A 14,571-nucleotide genomic window follows, 5' to 3' on the forward strand; every position below is an offset into this window, starting at 1 on the left:
GAAAACAACACTTTGATAGTTTGATATAACTTGAGAACGAATGCAAAAAACACAGTCCACTCTAAGAACAGGCCGCTTGGACACTTTCAGAACAGCTCTGTTAATGACTGAAAACAGCTCTCGAAGAGATTGTCAAAAGAGACTCCGAAAACGAAACGTTGATCACTTTTGAGCAAAAGGCTGCACACACGCAATTCAAGTTGCTCTGATTGTCATTTAGAGTTACATTATAGGATTATTCAACAACAAGTCAAAATGTGCTCGTGAAAGGCAGAAAACAACACTTTGATAGTTTGATATAACTTGAGAACGAATGCAAAAAACAGTCCACTCTAAGAACAGGCCGCTTGGACACTTTCAGAACAGCTCTGTTAATGACTGAAAACAGCTCTCGAAGAGATTGTCAAAAGAGACTCTGAAAACGAAACGTTGATCACTTTTGAGCAAAAGGCTGCACACACGCAATTCAAGTTGCTCTGATTGTCATTTAGAGTTACATTATAGGATTATTCAACAACAAGTCAAAATGTGCTCGTGAAAGGCAGAAAACAACACTTTGATAGTTTGATATAACTTGAGAACGAATGCAAAAAACAGTCCACTCTAAGAACAGGCCGCTTGGACACTTTCAGAACAGCTCTGTTAATGACTGAAAACAGCTCTCGAAGAGATTGTCAAAAGAGACTCCGAAAACGAAACGTTGATCACTTTTGAGCAAAAGGCTGCACACACGCAATTCAAGTTGCTCTGATTGTCATTTAGAGTTACATTATAGGAGCATTCAACAACAAGTCAAAATGTGCTTGAGAAAGGCAGAAAACAACACTTTGATAGTTTGATATAACTTGAGAACGAATGCAAAAAACACAGTCCACTCTAAGAACAGGCCGCTTGGACACTTTCAGAACAGCTCTGTTAATGACTGAAAACAGCTCTCGAAGAGATTGTCAAAAGAGACTCTGAAAACGAAACGTTGATCACTTTTGAGCAAAAGGCTGCACACACGCAATTCAAGTTGCTCTGATTGTCATTTAGAGTTACATTATAGGATTATTCAACAACAAGTCAAAATGTGCTCGTGAAAGGCAGAAAACAACACTTTGATAGTTTGATATAACTTGAGAACGAATGCAAAAAACAGTCCACTCTAAGAACAGGCCGCTTGGACACTTTCAGAACAGCTCTGTTAATGACTGAAAACAGCTCTCGAAGAGATTGTCAAAAGAGACTCCGAAAACGAAACGTTGATCACTTTTGAGCAAAAGGCTGCACACACGCAATTCAAGTTGCTCTGATTGTCATTTAGAGTTACATTATAGGATTATTCAACAACAAGTCAAAATGTGCTCGTGAAAGGCAGAAAACAACACTTTGATAGTTTGATATAACTTGAGAACGAATGCCAAAAAACAGTCCACTCTAAGAACTGGCCGCTTGGACACTTTCAGAACAGCTCTGTTAATGACTGAAAACAGCTCTCGAAGAGATTGTCAAAAGAGACTCTGAAAACGAAACGTTGATCACTTTTGAGCAAAAGGCTGCACACACGCAATTCAAATTGCTCTGATTGTCATTTAGAGTTACATTATAGGATTATTCAACAACAAGTCAAAATGTGCTCGTGAAAGGCAGAAAACAACACTTTGATAGTTTGATATAACTTGAGAACGAATGCAAAAAACAGTCCACTCTAAGAACAGGCCGCTTGGACACTTTCAGAACAGCTCTGTTAATGACTGAAAACAGCTCTCGAAGAGATTGTCAAAAGAGACTCCGAAAACGAAACGTTGATCACTTTTGAGCAAAAGGCTGCACACACGCAATTCAAGTTGCTCTGATTGTCATTTAGAGTTACATTATAGGAGCATTCAACAACAAGTCAAAATGTGCTTGAGAAAGGCAGAAAACAACACTTTGATAGTTTGATATAACTTGAGAACGAATGCAAAAAACACAGTCCACTCTAAGAACAGGCCGCTTGGACACTTTCAGAACAGCTCTGTTAATGACTGAAAACAGCTCTCGAAGAGATTGTCAAAAGAGACTCTGAAAACGAAACGTTGATCACTTTTGAGCAAAAGGCTGCACACACGCAATTCAAGTTGCTCTGATTGTCATTTAGAGTTACATTATAGGATTATTCAACAACAAGTCAAAATGTGCTCGTGAAAGGCAGAAAACAACACTTTGATAGTTTGATATAACTTGAGAACGAATGCAAAAAACAGTCCACTCTAAGAACAGGCCGCTTGGACACTTTCAGAACAGCTCTGTTAATGACTGAAAACAGCTCTCGAAGAGATTGTCAAAAGAGACTCTGAAAACGAAACGTTGATCACTTTTGAGCAAAAGGCTGCACACACGCAATTCAAGTTGCTCTGATTGTCCATTAAGAGTTACATTATAGGATTATTCAACAACAAGTCAAAATGTGCTCGTGAAAGGCAGAAAACAACACTTTGATAGTTTGATATAACTTGAGAACGAATGCAAAAAACAGTCCACTCTAAGAACAGGCCGCTTGGACACTTTCAGAACAGCTCTGTTAATGACTGAAAACAGCTCTCGAAGAGATTGTCAAAAGAGACTCCGAAAACGAAACGTTGATCACTTTTGAGCAAAAGGCTGCACACACGCAATTCAAGTTGCTCTGATTGTCATTTAGAGTTACATTATAGGATTATTCAACAACAAGTCAAAATGTGCTCGTGAAAGGCAGAAAACAACACTTTGATAGTTTGATATAACTTGAGAACGAATGCAAAAAACACAGTCCACTCTAAGAACAGGCCGCTTGGACACTTTCAGAACAGCTCTGTTAATGACTGAAAACAGCTCTCGAAGAGATTGTCAAAAGAGACTCCGAAAACGAAACGTTGATCACTTTTGAGCAAAAGGCTGCACACACGCAATTCAAGTTGCTCTGATTGTCATTTAGAGTTACATTATAGGATTATTCAACAACAAGTCAAAATGTGCTCGTGAAAGGCAGAAAACAACACTTTGATAGTTTGATATAACTTGAGAACGAATGCAAAAAACAGTCCACTCTAAGAACAGGCCGCTTGGACACTTTCAGAACAGCTCTGTTAATGACTGAAAACAGCTCTCGAAGAGATTGTCAAAAGAGACTCTGAAAACGAAACGTTGATCACTTTTGAGCAAAAGGCTGCACACACGCAATTCAAGTTGCTCTGATTGTCATTTAGAGTTACATTATAGGATTATTCAACAACAAGTCAAAATGTGCTCGTGAAAGGCAGAAAACAACACTTTGATAGTTTGATATAACTTGAGAACGAATGCAAAAAACAGTCCACTCTAAGAACTGGCCGCTTGGACACTTTCAGAACAGCTCTGTTAATGACTGAAAACAGCTCTCGAAGAGATTGTCAAAAGAGACTCTGAAAACGAAACGTTGATCACTTTTGAGCAAAAGGCTGAACACACGCAATTCAAATTGCTCTGATTGTCATTTAGAGTTACATTATAGGATTATTCAACAACAAGTCAAAATGTGCTCGTGAAAGGCAGAAAACAACACTTTGATAGTTTGATATAACTTGAGAACGAATGCAAAAAACAGTCCACTCTAAGAACAGGCCGCTTGGACACTTTCAGAACAGCTCTGTTAATGACTGAAAACAGCTCTCGAAGAGATTGTCAAAAGAGACTCCGAAAACGAAACGTTGATCACTTTTGAGCAAAAGGCTGCACACACGCAATTCAAGTTGCTCTGATTGTCATTTAGAGTTACATTATAGGAGCATTCAACAACAAGTCAAAATGTGCTCGAGAAAGGCAGAAAACAACACTTTGATAGTTTGATATAACTTGAGAACGAATGCAAAAAACACAGTCCACTCTAAGAACAGGCCGCTTGGACACTTTCAGAACAGCTCTGTTAATGACTGAAAACAGCTCTCGAAGAGATTGTCAAAAGAGACTCTGAAAACGAAACGTTGATCACTTTTGAGCAAAAGGCTGCACACACGCAATTCAAGTTGCTCTGATTGTCATTTAGAGTTACATTATAGGATTATTCAACAACAAGTCAAAATGTGCTCGTGAAAGGCAGAAAACAACACTTTGATAGTTTGATATAACTTGAGAACGAATGCAAAAAACAGTCCACTCTAAGAACAGGCCGCTTGGACACTTTCAGAACAGCTCTGTTAATGACTGAAAACAGCTCTCGAAGAGATTGTCAAAAGAGACTCCGAAAACGAAACGTTGATCACTTTTGAGCAAAAGGCTGCACACACGCAATTCAAGTTGCTCTGATTGTCATTTAGAGTTACATTATAGGATTATTCAACAACAAGTCAAAATGTGCTCGTGAAAGGCAGAAAACAACACTTTGATAGTTTGATATAACTTGAGAACGAATGCAAAAAACAGTCCACTCTAAGAACAGGCCGCTTGGACACTTTCAGAACAGCTCTGTTAATGACTGAAAACAGCTCTCGAAGAGATTGTCAAAAGAGACTCTGAAAACGAAACGTTGATCACTTTTGAGCAAAAGGCTGCACACACGCAATTCAAGTTGCTCTGATTGTCATTTAGAGTTACATTATAGGATTATTCAACAACAAGTCAAAATGTGCTTGTGAAAGGCAGAAAACAACACTTTGATAGTTTGATATAACTTGAGAACGAATGCAAAAAACAGTCCACTCTAAGAACAGGCCGCTTGGACACTTTCAGAACAGCTCTGTTAATGACTGAAAACAGCTCTCGAAGAGATTGTCAAAAGAGACTCTGAAAACGAAACGTTGATCACTTTTGAGCAAAAGGCTGCACACACGCAATTCAAGTTGCTCTGATTGTCCATTTAGAGTTACATTATAGGATTATTCAACAACAAGTCAAAATGTGCTCGTGAAAGGCAGAAAACAACACTTTGATAGTTTGATATAACTTGAGAACGAATGCAAAAAACAGTCCACTCTAAGAACAGGCCGCTTGGACACTTTCAGAACAGCTCTGTTAATGACTGAAAACAGCTCTCGAAGAGATTGTCAAAAGAGACTCTGAAAACGAAACGTTGATCACTTTTGAGCAAAAGGCTGCACACACGCAATTCAAGTTGCTCTGATTGTCCATTAAGAGTTACATTATAGGATTATTCAACAACAAGTCAAAATGTGCTCGTGAAAGGCAGAAAACAACACTTTGATAGTTTGATATAACTTGAGAACGAATGCAAAAAACAGTCCACTCTAAGAACAGGCCGCTTGGACACTTTCAGAACAGCTCTGTTAATGACTGAAAACAGCTCTCGAAGAGATTGTCAAAAGAGACTCTGAAAACGAAACGTTGATCACTTTTGAGCAAAAGGCTGCACACACGCAATTCAAGTTGCTCTGATTGTCATTTAGAGTTACATTATAGGATTATTCAACAACAAGTCAAAATGTGCTCGTGAAAGGCAGAAAACAACACTTTGATAGTTTGATATAACTTGAGAACGAATGCAAAAAACACAGTCCACTCTAAGAACAGGCCGCTTGGACACTTTCAGAACAGCTCTGTTAATGACTGAAAACAGCTCTCGAAGAGATTGTCAAAAGAGACTCCGAAAACGAAACGTTGATCACTTTTGAGCAAAAGGCTGCACACACGCAATTCAAGTTGCTCTGATTGTCATTTAGAGTTACATTATAGGATTATTCAACAACAAGTCAAAATGTGCTCGTGAAAGGCAGAAAACAACACTTTGATAGTTTGATATAACTTGAGAACGAATGCAAAAAACAGTCCACTCTAAGAACTGGCCGCTTGGACACTTTCAGAACAGCTCTGTTAATGACTGAAAACAGCTCTCGAAGAGATTGTCAAAAGAGACTCTGAAAACGAAACGTTGATCACTTTTGAGCAAAAGGCTGAACACACGCAATTCAAATTGCTCTGATTGTCATTTAGAGTTACATTATAGGATTATTCAACAACAAGTCAAAATGTGCTCGTGAAAGGCAGAAAACAACACTTTGATAGTTTGATATAACTTGAGAACGAATGCAAAAAACAGTCCACTCTAAGAACAGGCCGCTTGGACACTTTCAGAACAGCTCTGTTAATGACTGAAAACAGCTCTCGAAGAGATTGTCAAAAGAGACTCCGAAAACGAAACGTTGATCACTTTTGAGCAAAAGGCTGCACACACGCAATTCAAGTTGCTCTGATTGTCATTTAGAGTTACATTATAGGATTATTCAACAACAAGTCAAAATGTGCTCGTGAAAGGCAGAAAACAACACTTTGATAGTTTGATATAACTTGAGAACGAATGCAAAAAACAGTCCACTCTAAGAACAGGCCGCTTGGACACTTTCAGAACAGCTCTGTTAATGACTGAAAACAGCTCTCGAAGAGATTGTCAAAAGAGACTCTGAAAACGAAACGTTGATCACTTTTGAGCAAAAGGCTGCACACACGCAATTCAAGTTGCTCTGATTGTCCATTTAGAGTTACATTATAGGATTATTCAACAACAAGTCAAAATGTGCTCGTGAAAGGCAGAAAACAACACTTTGATAGTTTGATATAACTTGAGAACGAATGCAAAAAACAGTCCACTCTAAGAACAGGCCGCTTGGACACTTTCAGAACAGCTCTGTTAATGACTGAAAACAGCTCTCGAAGAGATTGTCAAAAGAGACTCTGAAAACGAAACGTTGATCACTTTTGAGCAAAAGGCTGCACACACGCAATTCAAGTTGCTCTGATTGTCCATTTAGAGTTACATTATAGGATTATTCAACAACAAGTCAAAATGTGCTCGTGAAAGGCAGAAAACAACACTTTGATAGTTTGATATAACTTGAGAACGAATGCAAAAAACAGTCCACTCTAAGAACAGGCCGCTTGGACACTTTCAGAACAGCTCTGTTAATGACTGAAAACAGCTCTCGAAGAGATTGTCAAAAGAGACTCTGAAAACGAAACGTTGATCACTTTTGAGCAAAAGGCTGCACACACGCAATTCAAGTTGCTCTGATTGTCATTTAGAGTTACATTATAGGATTATTCAACAACAAGTCAAAATGTGCTCGTGAAAGGCAGAAAACAACACTTTGATAGTTTGATATAACTTGAGAACGAATGCAAAAAACACAGTCCACTCTAAGAACAGGCCGCTTGGACACTTTCAGAACAGCTCTGTTAATGACTGAAAACAGCTCTCGAAGAGATTGTCAAAAGAGACTCCGAAAACGAAACGTTGATCACTTTTGAGCAAAAGGCTGCACACACGCAATTCAAGTTGCTCTGATTGTCATTTAGAGTTACATTATAGGATTATTCAACAACAAGTCAAAATGTGCTCGTGAAAGGCAGAAAACAACACTTTGATAGTTTGATATAACTTGAGAACGAATGCAAAAAACAGTCCACTCTAAGAACAGGCCGCTTGGACACTTTCAGAACAGCTCTGTTAATGACTGAAAACAGCTCTTGAAGAGATTGTCAAAAGAGACTCTGAAAACGAAACGTCGATCACTTTTGAGCAAAAGGCTGCACACACGCAATTCAAGTTGCTCTGATTGTCATTTAGAGTTACATTATAGGATTATTCAACAACAAGTCAAAATGTGCTTGTGAAAGGCAGAAAACAACACTTTGATAGTTTGATATAACTTGAGAACGAATGCAAAAAACAGTCCACTCTAAGAACAGGCCGCTTGGACACTTTCAGAACAGCTCTGTTAATGACTGAAAACAGCTCTCGAAGAGATTGTCAAAAGAGACTCTGAAAACGAAACGTTGATCACTTTTGAGCAAAAGGCTGCACACACGCAATTCAAGTTGCTCTGATTGTCCATTTAGAGTTACATTATAGGATTATTCAACAACAAGTCAAAATGTGCTCGTGAAAGGCAGAAAACAACACTTTGATAGTTTGATATAACTTGAGAACGAATGCAAAAAACAGTCCACTCTAAGAACAGGCCGCTTGGACACTTTCAGAACAGCTCTGTTAATGACTGAAAACAGCTCTCGAAGAGATTGTCAAAAGAGACTCTGAAAACGAAACGTTGATCACTTTTGAGCAAAAGGCTGCACACACGCAATTCAAGTTGCTCTGATTGTCCATTAAGAGTTACATTATAGGATTATTCAACAACAAGTCAAAATGTGCTCGTGAAAGGCAGAAAACAACACTTTGATAGTTTGATATAACTTGAGAACGAATGCAAAAAACAGTCCACTCTAAGAACAGGCCGCTTGGACACTTTCAGAACAGCTCTGTTAATGACTGAAAACAGCTCTCGAAGAGATTGTCAAAAGAGACTCTGAAAACGAAACGTTGATCACTTTTGAGCAAAAGGCTGCACACACGCAATTCAAGTTGCTCTGATTGTCATTTAGAGTTACATTATAGGATTATTCAACAACAAGTCAAAATGTGCTCGTGAAAGGCAGAAAACAACACTTTGATAGTTTGATATAACTTGAGAACGAATGCAAAAAACACAGTCCACTCTAAGAACAGGCCGCTTGGACACTTTCAGAACAGCTCTGTTAATGACTGAAAACAGCTCTCGAAGAGATTGTCAAAAGAGACTCCGAAAACGAAACGTTGATCACTTTTGAGCAAAAGGCTGCACACACGCAATTCAAGTTGCTCTGATTGTCATTTAGAGTTACATTATAGGATTATTCAACAACAAGTCAAAATGTGCTCGTGAAAGGCAGAAAACAACACTTTGATAGTTTGATATAACTTGAGAACGAATGCAAAAAACAGTCCACTCTCAGAACAGGCCGCTTGGACACTTTCAGAACAGCTCTGTTAATGACTGAAAACAGCTCTCGAAGAGATTGTCAAAAGAGACTCCGAAAACGAAACGTTGATCACTTTTGAGCAAAAGGCTGCACACACGCAATTCAAGTTGCTCTGATTGTCATTTAGAGTTACATTATAGGATTATTCAACAACAAGTCAAAATGTGCTCGTGAAAGGCAGAAAACAACACTTTGATAGTTTGATATAACTTGAGAACGAATGCAAAAAACAGTCCACTCTAAGAACAGGCCGCTTGGACACTTTCAGAACAGCTCTGTTAATGACTGAAAACAGCTCTCGAAGAGATTGTCAAAAGAGACTCTGAAAACGAAACGTTGATCACTTTTGAGCAAAAGGCTGCACACACGCAATTCAAGTTGCTCTGATTGTCATTTAGAGTTACATTATAGGATTATTCAACAACAAGTCAAAATGTGCTCGTGAAAGGCAGAAAACAACACTTTGATAGTTTGATATAACTTGAGAACGAATGCAAAAAACAGTCCACTCTAAGAACAGGCCGCTTGGACACTTTCAGAACAGCTCTGTTAATGACTGAAAACAGCTCTTGAAGAGATTGTCAAAAGAGACTCTGAAAACGAAACGTTGATCACTTTTGAGCAAAAGGCTGCACACACGCAATTCAAGTTGCTCTGATTGTCATTTAGAGTTACATTATAGGATTATTCAACAACAAGTCAAAATGTGCTTGTGAAAGGCAGAAAACAACACTTTGATAGTTTGATATAACTTGAGAACGAATGCAAAAAACAGTCCACTCTAAGAACAGGCCGCTTGGACACTTTCAGAACAGCTCTGTTAATGACTGAAAACAGCTCTCGAAGAGATTGTCAAAAGAGACTCTGAAAACGAAACGTTGATCACTTTTGAGCAAAAGGCTGCACACACGCAATTCAAGTTGCTCTGATTGTCCATTTAGAGTTACATTATAGGATTATTCAACAACAAGTCAAAATGTGCTCGTGAAAGGCAGAAAACAACACTTTGATAGTTTGATATAACTTGAGAACGAATGCAAAAAACAGTCCACTCTAAGAACAGGCCGCTTGGACACTTTCAGAACAGCTCTGTTAATGACTGAAAACAGCTCTCGAAGAGATTGTCAAAAGAGACTCTGAAAACGAAACGTTGATCACTTTTGAGCAAAAGGCTGCACACACGCAATTCAAGTTGCTCTGATTGTCCATTAAGAGTTACATTATAGGATTATTCAACAACAAGTCAAAATGTGCTCGTGAAAGGCAGAAAACAACACTTTGATAGTTTGATATAACTTGAGAACGAATGCAAAAAACAGTCCACTCTAAGAACTGGCCGCTTGGACACTTTCAGAACAGCTCTGTTAATGACTGAAAACAGCTCTCGAAGAGATTGTCAAAAGAGACTCTGAAAACGAAACGTTGATCACTTTTGAGCAAAAGGCTGAACACACGCAATTCAAATTGCTCTGATTGTCATTTAGAGTTACATTATAGGATTATTCAACAACAAGTCAAAATGTGCTCGTGAAAGGCAGAAAACAACACTTTGATAGTTTGATATAACTTGAGAACGAATGCAAAAAACAGTCCACTCTAAGAACAGGCCGCTTGGACACTTTCAGAACAGCTCTGTTAATGACTGAAAACAGCTCTCGAAGAGATTGTCAAAAGAGACTCCGAAAACGAAACGTTGATCACTTTTGAGCAAAAGGCTGCACACACGCAATTCAAGTTGCTCTGATTGTCATTTAGAGTTACATTATAGGATTATTCAACAACAAGTCAAAATGTGCTCGTGAAAGGCAGAAAACAACACTTTGATAGTTTGATATAACTTGAGAACGAATGCAAAAAACAGTCCACTCTAAGAACAGGCCGCTTGGACACTTTCAGAACAGCTCTGTTAATGACTGAAAACAGCTCTCGAAGAGATTGTCAAAAGAGACTCTGAAAACGAAACGTTGATCACTTTTGAGCAAAAGGCTGCACACACGCAATTCAAGTTGCTCTGATTGTCCATTTAGAGTTACATTATAGGATTATTCAACAACAAGTCAAAATGTGCTCGTGAAAGGCAGAAAACAACACTTTGATAGTTTGATATAACTTGAGAACGAATGCAAAAAACAGTCCACTCTAAGAACAGGCCGCTTGGACACTTTCAGAACAGCTCTGTTAATGACTGAAAACAGCTCTCGAAGAGATTGTCAAAAGAGACTCTGAAAACGAAACGTTGATCACTTTTGAGCAAAAGGCTGCACACACGCAATTCAAGTTGCTCTGATTGTCCATTTAGAGTTACATTATAGGATTATTCAACAACAAGTCAAAATGTGCTCGTGAAAGGCAGAAAACAACACTTTGATAGTTTGATATAACTTGAGAACGAATGCAAAAAACAGTCCACTCTAAGAACAGGCCGCTTGGACACTTTCAGAACAGCTCTGTTAATGACTGAAAACAGCTCTCGAAGAGATTGTCAAAAGAGACTCTGAAAACGAAACGTTGATCACTTTTGAGCAAAAGGCTGCACACACGCAATTCAAGTTGCTCTGATTGTCATTTAGAGTTACATTATAGGATTATTCAACAACAAGTCAAAATGTGCTCGTGAAAGGCAGAAAACAACACTTTGATAGTTTGATATAACTTGAGAACGAATGCAAAAAACACAGTCCACTCTAAGAACAGGCCGCTTGGACACTTTCAGAACAGCTCTGTTAATGACTGAAAACAGCTCTCGAAGAGATTGTCAAAAGAGACTCCGAAAACGAAACGTTGATCACTTTTGAGCAAAAGGCTGCACACACGCAATTCAAGTTGCTCTGATTGTCATTTAGAGTTACATTATAGGATTATTCAACAACAAGTCAAAATGTGCTCGTGAAAGGCAGAAAACAACACTTTGATAGTTTGATATAACTTGAGAACGAATGCAAAAAACAGTCCACTCTAAGAACAGGCCGCTTGGACACTTTCAGAACAGCTCTGTTAATGACTGAAAACAGCTCTTGAAGAGATTGTCAAAAGAGACTCTGAAAACGAAACGTCGATCACTTTTGAGCAAAAGGCTGCACACACGCAATTCAAGTTGCTCTGATTGTCATTTAGAGTTACATTATAGGATTATTCAACAACAAGTCAAAATGTGCTTGTGAAAGGCAGAAAACAACACTTTGATAGTTTGATATAACTTGAGAACGAATGCAAAAAACAGTCCACTCTAAGAACAGGCCGCTTGGACACTTTCAGAACAGCTCTGTTAATGACTGAAAACAGCTCTCGAAGAGATTGTCAAAAGAGACTCTGAAAACGAAACGTTGATCACTTTTGAGCAAAAGGCTGCACACACGCAATTCAAGTTGCTCTGATTGTCCATTTAGAGTTACATTATAGGATTATTCAACAACAAGTCAAAATGTGCTCGTGAAAGGCAGAAAACAACACTTTGATAGTTTGATATAACTTGAGAACGAATGCAAAAAACAGTCCACTCTAAGAACAGGCCGCTTGGACACTTTCAGAACAGCTCTGTTAATGACTGAAAACAGCTCTCGAAGAGATTGTCAAAAGAGACTCTGAAAACGAAACGTTGATCACTTTTGAGCAAAAGGCTGCACACACGCAATTCAAGTTGCTCTGATTGTCCATTAAGAGTTACATTATAGGATTATTCAACAACAAGTCAAAATGTGCTCGTGAAAGGCAGAAAACAACACTTTGATAGTTTGATATAACTTGAGAACGAATGCAAAAAACAGTCCACTCTAAGAACAGGCCGCTTGGACACTTTCAGAACAGCTCTGTTAATGACTGAAAACAGCTCTCGAAGAGATTGTCAAAAGAGACTCTGAAAACGAAACGTTGATCACTTTTGAGCAAAAGGCTGCACACACGCAATTCAAGTTGCTCTGATTGTCATTTAGAGTTACATTATAGGATTATTCAACAACAAGTCAAAATGTGCTCGTGAAAGGCAGAAAACAACACTTTGATAGTTTGATATAACTTGAGAACGAATGCAAAAAACACAGTCCACTCTAAGAACAGGCCGCTTGGACACTTTCAGAACAGCTCTGTTAATGACTGAAAACAGCTCTCGAAGAGATTGTCAAAAGAGACTCCGAAAACGAAACGTTGATCACTTTTGAGCAAAAGGCTGCACACACGCAATTCAAGTTGCTCTGATTGTCATTTAGAGTTACATTATAGGATTATTCAACAACAAGTCAAAATGTGCTCGTGAAAGGCAGAAAACAACACTTTGATAGTTTGATATAACTTGAGAACGAATGCAAAAAACAGTCCACTCTCAGAACAGGCCGCTTGGACACTTTCAGAACAGCTCTGTTAATGACTGAAAACAGCTCTCGAAGAGATTGTCAAAAGAGACTCCGAAAACGAAACGTTGATCACTTTTGAGCAAAAGGCTGCACACACGCAATTCAAGTTGCTCTGATTGTCATTTAGAGTTACATTATAGGATTATTCAACAACAAGTCAAAATGTGCTCGTGAAAGGCAGAAAACAACACTTTGATAGTTTGATATAACTTGAGAACGAATGCAAAAAACAGTCCACTCTAAGAACAGGCCGCTTGGACACTTTCAGAACAGCTCTGTTAATGACTGAAAACAGCTCTCGAAGAGATTGTCAAAAGAGACTCTGAAAACGAAACGTTGATCACTTTTGAGCAAAAGGCTGCACACACGCAATTCAAGTTGCTCTGATTGTCATTTAGAGTTACATTATAGGATTATTCAACAACAAGTCAAAATGTGCTCGTGAAAGGCAGAAAACAACACTTTGATAGTTTGATATAACTTGAGAACGAATGCAAAAAACAGTCCACTCTAAGAACAGGCCGCTTGGACACTTTCAGAACAGCTCTGTTAATGACTGAAAACAGCTCTTGAAGAGATTGTCAAAAGAGACTCTGAAAACGAAACGTTGATCACTTTTGAGCAAAAGGCTGCACACACGCAATTCAAGTTGCTCTGATTGTCATTTAGAGTTACATTATAGGATTATTCAACAACAAGTCAAAATGTGCTTGTGAAAGGCAGAAAACAACACTTTGATAGTTTGATATAACTTGAGAACGAATGCAAAAAACAGTCCACTCTAAGAACAGGCCGCTTGGACACTTTCAGAACAGCTCTGTTAATGACTGAAAACAGCTCTCGAAGAGATTGTCAAAAGAGACTCTGAAAACGAAACGTTGATCACTTTTGAGCAAAAGGCTGCACACACGCAATTCAAGTTGCTCTGATTGTCCATTTAGAGTTACATTATAGGATTATTCAACAACAAGTCAAAATGTGCTCGTGAAAGGCAGAAAACAACACTTTGATAGTTTGATATAACTTGAGAACGAATGCAAAAAACAGTCCACTCTAAGAACAGGCCGCTTGGACACTTTCAGAACAGCTCTGTTAATGACTGAAAACAGCTCTCGAAGAGATTGTCAAAAGAGACTCTGAAAACGAAACGTTGATCACTTTTGAGCAAAAGGCTGCACACACGCAATTCAAGTTGCTCTGATTGTCCATTAAGAGTTACATTATAGGATTATTCAACAACAAGTCAAAATGTGCTCGTGAAAGGCAGAAAACAACACTTTGATAGTTTGATATAACTTGAGAACGAATGCAAAAAACAGTCCACTCTAAGAACAGGCCGCTTGGACACTTTCAGAACAGCTCTGTTAATGACTGAAAACAGCTCTCGAAGAGATTGTCAAAAGAGACTCTGAAAACGAAACGTTGATCACTTTTGAGC

The sequence above is a fragment of the Nansenia antarctica genome (genome assembly GCF_963989245.1).
Source record: "Nansenia antarctica genome assembly, chromosome: 7".
Classification (NCBI taxonomy): Eukaryota; Metazoa; Chordata; class Actinopteri; order Argentiniformes; family Microstomatidae; genus Nansenia; species Nansenia antarctica.